Raw genomic sequence first — 8,410 nt, 5'->3', positions numbered from 1 at the left:
CAACCTGCAAAATGAAATGTACACCAGCTGCCACTTTATTAGGTACAGCTGCACGTTAATGCAAATAACTAATCAGCCAATCGTGTGGCAGCAGCTCAATGCATAAAAGCATGCAGACATGGTCAAGAGGTTCAGTTGTTGTTCAGACCGAACATCAGAATGGGGAAGAAATGTGATCTAAGTGACTTTCACCGGGGAGTGATTGCTGGTGCCAGACGGGGTGGTTTGAGTAACTCAGAATCTGCTGATCTCCTGGGATCTTCATGCACAACAGTCTCTAGGCTTTACGGAGAATGGGGCGAAAAATGAAAAGCATCCAGTGAGCGGCAGTTCTGCGATTGACAGTGGTCTGTCAAAGTCAAAGTACATTTATTATCAAAGTACGTATGCTTCATATGACTTTTAGCCGAACTGACCCGTCTCTCGCCTCTGATCCTGACACCCCAACCATTTCAATATGGCAAGGCGTTCAAGATTAAAGATTGTTTAAGGTCATTTCCAGTGCCAGTTGGTAGGTTAATTTGTCATTGTAATTGGGGGGATCTGGACGGAGCAGATTGAAGGACCAGAGGGCCTATTCCCTGATGTATGTCGATAAAGAAAGAAATAAAAACTCTTGCTGATTTCTGAGAGTCAACTGATTCTGCAGGGGCAGGAGTCATCTACAGACCAGACCAATAAGAATGGCGGGTTTCCTTTCCAGTAGAACATTAGCCAACCAGATTGGTTGTTACAAAGATGAAGAGGATGGTAGCCAACCAGGATGGTTGTTACAAAGACGAAATAGTTCAGTCGCCATCATGACAAAAATAGGTTGTTACTTCATATTATAGATAATTAACCAAATTTAGGATCAACTTTATTTGCATATACATTTACATGCATTAGGAATTTGCTGAGATGTTTTGGCACAACATGCAACAGAAAACAACATTCGACGATTATAAATTATAAAGGAGGAGGCTCTCCGTTGGTTGGGATAGACCATGGATGTTGCATCCCAGCTGTTAATGCGATAGGCAAGTCTGGGCAGTATGATATGGAGAGCAAGCTGTTGCCCATGTAGCAAGCTCCCCCTCTCCACGCAGCTGATGAACCCAAAGGACCGGCAGAGACTGACACTGTTTGGTACCAGCAGCATCGCAGGAGTTGCCAGTCGGCGTTGAACTCAATGTAGGACAGCCTTTGTGACTCCAGCTCTAGATTTTTACTGATTTACTTACTGCCCATTAAGCCACTGGCATTTAGGGTGGTAAAGAAGGTCCCCTCCCACCCCCATCTCTGTCTGTCCTTGGCAGTGTTCAGGGCTTCCTTCATTGCGCCAGTAGCTTCCTTTCGGTTTTCACTCCTGTCAGCCATGCAAGTCCCGGGTGGAGACTCAGGAATACCGTCACACTCAGATACAGAAGGAATCTTCAATGCTGTTTCTGTAACAATCTTGTTGTTAGCCCAGAGCTGAAACCCCCAAACCTGGACGACCGGTGGACTAGTTTTAGTTTGGCCTCTACCCCGTTGATCAATTTGACATGGGTGACCCCAACAAGAGCCAAAGCACAAGCCTTTGACTCCAGCCAACACAGCTCTCTGGATCATTGAGGCACACAAGCCTCCAAACCCTACGACAAGGTTGTGGTCCTCTTGGAGGTCCGAATTTTCCCTCGGGGCTTAGTCCCGAAGCCTTCCCCATGAGTGCGTATAGCCGCAAGGCAGCGGAGGTTTGAGATCAGAGCTTTTCTTCTCCTAGATGCGCTGTCAGCCACGGCTAATGAGCCCCATCTGCCCGAAGCGAATATTTTTAAGGGCTAGTTACCCATCTTTGCCCCTTCTCCTGTCAGTAGAAACAGTTCCACCCCGGCCAAAAGAATAAAGGATTTTATTAAAAATTTTAAAAAGTAATGTAATGGTTGCTAAGGTGGGATTTGATCTCAGGGTTCTGGAGTGATAGTCAGGTAACTGAGTGACTGCTCCACCACCACCATGTCCGCGATGCAGTAAGGGTAAAATCCCACATTTGCCTCAGATATTAATAAAAAGGTGAACAACGTATTCTCTGTGAACACTGTGGTTCCTGCATAAGTCTGTCCTTGTCAATTTCAGATTCAGATTTATATATCACACATACAGTCCATCGAAACACACGGTGAAGTGTGTCGCTTGTGTTAACAACCAACACGCCCGAGGATGCACTGGAGGCAGCCCGCAAGTGGCCGTCGCACACTCTGGCACCAACGTAGCATGCCCACAGTGCTCGGCAGAACAACACAGACCATAACAAGCAAAAAAAAACAACAGCAGAACAAGCCCCTTTCCTCCCCAACAACCACACTCTCACAAAGGAAGTCCTCCACCCTAGTACAGACCTCTGGGCCTCCAGGCTCAAGAGGACTCACTGACTCGCAGACAATGGACCTCCAAGGTTCCCTGTGAACTCTCAGCCTCGTAGACCCAGGTCTTTGGCCATTGGGCTTTGTCCTCTGGACTTCGATTGACCTGCAGGTTTCAATCTTTGGTAACCACTCGGCTTATTGAGTTTGCTCCACCATTCAATCACGGCTGATTTATTGAGTCCTGATTTAAGGGTCGCGGCCTGAAATGTCAATTGCTTCTTTCCAACCTGTCGAGCCTCTCCAGCACATTGTTTGTATTGCTCTTGATTTCCAGCATCTGCAGTACCTCGTGTGGCTGATTTAATTTCCCTCTTAACCTCATTCTTCTGCCTTTTGCCTACAATCCTTCACTGTTAATAATCAAGAATCTATCAACCTCTTCTTTAAATATACCCAATGACATGGCCTACTTAGCTGACTGTGGCAATGAATTCCACAGACTCGCCAGCTTCCGGCTAAAGAAATCCCTCTTCATCTCTGTTGTAAATGGGCATCCTTCTGTTCCAGGGGGCTCCCAACCTGGAGTCCATGGACCCCTTGGTTGATGGTAGGGGTCCATGGCATAAAAAAGGTTGGGAACCCCTGCTCTGTTCTGAGGCCTAGACTCTCGCACTAATGGAAATATCCTCTGAGAGAGAAAGATTGTAAGTGTCCCGTTGATGGTCAGGCTTATCGCTTATTTACGTGGACACGAGCTTCAGCTGCTTGGAGATTCAGCAGACTGCTGATTCACCAGAACAGGACATGCTTAATATAGCTAGCTGCACTGACAACCTTCCACAGTATTAAAGAAGTCATTAGCCTGAAAGTGAGTGTGAGCTCACTCACTTGAAAATAATTGCCCATTTAGTTTGAGAACATGCTGTTTCTTCCTGATTTCGGTGTACTTCAAAAGTTTAATTTCTCATATTGGCACGTGCATCCATGAAGAACACTCTTCCCAAACCCAAAAGAACTGAATATTGAAAGCAGCTCACACAAAATGCTGGAGGGGCTCTGCAAGCAGGATCTATGAAAAAGAGTAAACAGTCGACAACTCAGACCGAGACCTTTCATCAGGACTGGGTATTCGTGTCATCAGGTTGGACGCTTCCCGGTTGGAATATAAGGTGTTGCTCCTCTAACCTGAATGTGACCCACCTCATCGTGGCGCTAGAGGAGGCCGTGGACTGACGTGTCAGAATGGAAGTGGAAAGTAGAATTGAAATGGGTGGCTACCAGGAGATTGCACTTTTTGAATTGAATTGACTTTATTTCTTACATCCTTCACATTCATGAGGAGTAAAAATCTTTACGTTACGTCTCTATCTAAATGTGCGATGTGTAATTTATAGTAATTTGTAAGAAATATTATGTACAACAGGACAGTCAATATAACATAGAAATACAGTTGTGTCAGCATGAATTAATCAGTCTGATGGCCTGGTGGAAGAAGCTGTCCTGGAGCCTGTTGGTCCTGGCTTTTACGCTGTGGTACTGTTTCCCGAACGGTAGCAGCTGGAACAGTTTGTGGCTGGGGTGACTTGGATCCCCAATGATCCTTCAGGCCCTTTTTACACACCTATCACTATAAATATCCTGAATAGTGGGAAGTTCCCATCTACAGATGCGCTGGGCTGCCCGCACCACTCTCTGCAGAGTCCTGCGCTTGAGGGAAGTACAGTTCCCGTACCAGGCGGGAATCTCTTAACTGGGCCTCTGTAGAAAGTCCTTAGAATTTGGAGACTCATGCCAAACTTCTTCAACTGTCTGAGGTGAAAGAGGCACTGTTGTGCTTTCTCACCACACAGTCAGTACGTACGGACCTCGTGAGATTCTTGGTGATGTGTATGTCAAGGAACTTAGCACTGTTCACCCTCTCAACCCCAGATCCATTGATGTCAATAAGGATTAGGCTGCCTCCGCTCCTCCTGTAGTCCACAATCAGTTCCTTTGTTTGCAGATGGAGCATAGGTGCTTGACGAAGCGGTTTACCAACCTAGGTTGGGTCTTATCGATATACAGGAGGTCATACCGGGAGCACTGGATATAGTAGATCCCAGAGTTAGTAAGGTCGGTGATGGCTTCTCGTGTTTGTGATTGAACATTCAGTTGGATTTCGATCTTTTAAAGGAACAGTTCCCTTGCTTCTGAATTAATTCCCCCAGACGTCAATGTGGAAATGTACAAATTAATCAGAATCAGATTTATTATCACGGACAGATGTCATGAAATTTACTGCTTTGTGGCAGCAGTACGAAGTTCAAAGTTTAAAGCAAATTTTATTATCAAACTACATATATGTCACCATATACATATATGTATCTTGATGATAAAATTTCAGGACCACTAGGCACTGTGGCAGTCAAATGCCACCCTTGACAAGGATGGTAAAGTGTTAGTTTAATGTATATTAGTTATGATTTTCCCTTGTCCATTCATCCCTCCCCACTGATCTCTCTCCTGGAACTTATCCTCGCAAACAGACAAGTGCTACACCTGCCCCTACGCCTCCTCCCTCAGTACCATTCACGGCCCCAAACAGTCCTTCCAGGTGAGGCGACACTTCACCTGTGAGTCTGTTGGGGTGGTAAACTGTGTTTGGTGTTTCCGGTGCGGCCCTCCTGTATAGCGATGAGACCCGACGTAGATTGGGAGACCGCTTCACCGAGCACCTATGCTCCGTCCGCCAGGAGGAGCGGGATCTCCCAGTGGCCACCCATTTTAATTCCACTTCCTATTTCCATTCGCATTCCAATATGTCTTTCCATGGCCTCCTCTATTGTCATGATGAGGCCACACTCAGGTTGGAGGAGCAACACCTTATATTCCGTTTGGGTAGCCTCCAACCTGATGGCATGAACATCAATTTCTCAAACTTCCAGTAATTCCCCCTCCTTCACAATTCCCCGTCCCCTTTTCCCTCTCTCACCTTTCTCCTTCCCTGCCTAATGCCTCCCTCTGGTGCCCATCCCCCTTTTCTTTCCTCCATGGCCTTCTGTCCTCTGCTATTAGATCCTCCCTTCTCCAGCCCTGTATCCCTTTCACCAATCAACTTCCCTGCTCTTTATTTCACCCCTTCCCCTCCTGGTTTCACCTATCACCATCTCTTTCTCTCTCCCAGGGTTTATAGAGCTACCGCGTTACCTCAACTCTCCTGAACTCAATCCCCTAATGAATTAAGGTCATAATTGGTCCCGATGAAGGGTTTGGGCCCGAGATGTCAACTGTTTACTCATTTCCATAGATGCTGCCTGGTTTGCTGAGTTCCTTCAGCATTTTGTGCGCATTACCAACACACCATATTTGATTGTATAAATTATTTCCGTTGCCAGGGAGATGATTTTGTAAATCAGGAAAACAGAAGCACTCTTCTTGGCTGGCTACTGAACTACATCAAGGTGGGCCAAATAGCCTAATGTTGTTCATATGTCTAATAGTCTTCTGACCCTGTTTCCTTGTTGTGAACATTTCTACGTTCCAAGGTCTAAAATCTCCATGGTTTCAAATGAGTTCACCTTCCCCCCCCCCTTTCCCCACCACCAAATTTACAAAACAGCTTGCAAGCAGAAATTCACAGTGGCACAGGTTATAAAACCACAGGATGCCGCTGTCATGTGAATCACATTTCAGATTTAGTAAATATTGAGTCAAATCTCTTGAGCTGTGTTAAAATTGTACCTTGCTCTCCAGAGAATATTAAAATGTTCAAATGCTGATGAGATTTAGAAACTGAATGATCAATCTGATCCCCTTGCCACCGGAAACTGAGCTGAGTTTTGCTTCGAATGGCTGCTTTCTTCTGAAAGGAAATTTGCATAAGAAGCTTCCGTATAATTTATCACATTGGATCTTTGTCTGATGGATCGATAATTTTTTTCTGCTGCTTTGAATGGAAAAGCCTACAAAAAGTAGTGGATACAGCCCACTCCATCATGGGTAAAGCCCTACCAAACGTTGGGCACATCGACATGAAACACTGGTCGTAGAAAAGCAGCATCCATCGTCAGGAACTCCCACATCCCAGGCGATGCTCTCTGCTCGCTGCTGCCATCAGGAAACAGGTACAGGAGCCTCAGGACTCTCACCACCAGGTTCAGGAACAGTTACTACCTCTCAACCATCAGGCTCCTGAAACAGAGGGGAGAACTTCACTCACCCCAACACTAGTTCCCACAACCTATGGACTCAATTCCAATGACTCTTGTTCTCAATATTTATTGCTTATTTACTTTTTATTAATATTACTATTATTTCTCTTTTGTACTTGCACGATTTGTTGTCTTTGGCCTGTTAGCTGTTTATCCACATGACGTGCCGTCTTTCATTGATTCTAATGTGTTTCTGTATTTACCGTGAATGTCCACAAGGTGAAGCTCAGGGTTGTATATGGTGACATATATGTACTTTGATAATAAATTTACTTTGAACTTGGAAATAATTAGCGATAACGTACTGGGAAGTTGGTGCTCAGAGTCAACTCTTCAAAGGTCTCTAGCCATGACTGGTATCTCCATAAGTATCATATACTATACTGCCTCCTATAGTTAGAATCAGAATCAGGTTTATTATCAGTGATATACACCATGAAATTTGTTGTTTTGTGACAGGAGTACAGTGCAACCCATAAAAAGAATAAAAGTTAGAAAACAAAAGTGCCAAAAAGCAAGGTTGTGTTGGGCAACAAAACTTCATTTTAACATTTTGATTACATACTGAGGCCTGCCCCCCGCTCATCCAGAGACTCATAGGACATAGGAACAGATTTAGGCCATTTGGCCCATTTGGTCTGTTCTGCCAATATATCATGCTGACTTATTATCCGTCTCAAACCCATTTTCCTGCTTTCTCCCCGTAAACTTTGACATCCTGACTAATCAAGAATCTATCAATCTCTGCTTTTAGTATACCAATTGACTTGGCCTCCACAGCTGTCTGTGGCAATGAATTCCACAGATTCACCATTGTTAGGTTGTGTTGGTTGTTAATGCAAATGACACACTTTACTGCATGTCATAGAAGAGTACAGCACAGAAACAGGCCCTTTGGCCCATCTAGTTCATGCTGAATCATTTAACCTGCCTACTCCCATCGACCTGCACTGCGACTGTAACCTTCCATACCCCTACCATCCATGTACCTATCCAAACTTCTCTCAAACGTTAAATACATCACTTGTGCTGGCAGCTTGTTCCACACTCTCGCCGTCCCCTGAGTAAAGAAGTTTCCCCTCATATTCCTGTTAAACATTTTACCTTTCACCCTTAATCCATGACCTCTGGTTGTAGTCCCACCCAACCTCAGTGGAAAAAGCCTGCTTGCATTTATCCTATCTATACCCCTCATAAATTTGTATACCTCTATCAAATCTCCCCTCAATCTTCTACATTCCAAGGAATAAAGTCCTGAGGTCTTCCATACTGTTCCTCATAACTCAGGTCCTCCAAAGTAAATTTTCTCTGTACTCTTTCAACCTTGTTTACATCTTTCCTGTAGGTAGGTGACCAAAACTGCACACTATATTCCAAATTAGGCCTCAGCAATGAATTATTGTATGTTTCGATGTACATGTGATAAATAAATGAACTTGAATCTGAATCTGCTAAGAGGAGGTTGTACATTGGAGGGACGGCCAGTATCTCACAAGACTGCATGAGATGCTCCCAGTGTGGAGAGGTTATTAATGTTGTGGTAGTTAATAGTGTTAATCTTATGTCACTCGGTTAGCCGCTCCCAATGGGAGGAGTTCATTGTCAATAAAGTTCAGTTGAGCCTGCATACCAGTGTCCTGGTGTGTGACGTGCTCTGTGACTGTCCCTCAATAATGAACACAGCAATTAACATTTCCGATTGAATCCACTGGTACCAAGTGCTTCAGTTATTCATTACCAGTGAGTGTTGAGGACCCAGAGCAGCTGACCTCTTCCGGAAAGATCGATATCCATCCAGCCAGCTACTGTTAGCAAGTACTAGGCCCTGATGTCAACTACTGCGACGTCAGAAACCACAGCCAATGTGTGCACAGCAAGCTCCCACAAACAGAA

Source organism: Mobula hypostoma, chromosome 28, assembly GCF_963921235.1.
Source record: "Mobula hypostoma chromosome 28, sMobHyp1.1, whole genome shotgun sequence".
NCBI classification, from domain to species: domain Eukaryota; kingdom Metazoa; phylum Chordata; class Chondrichthyes; order Myliobatiformes; family Myliobatidae; genus Mobula; species Mobula hypostoma.
This window is presented reverse-complemented; position numbering follows the sequence as displayed.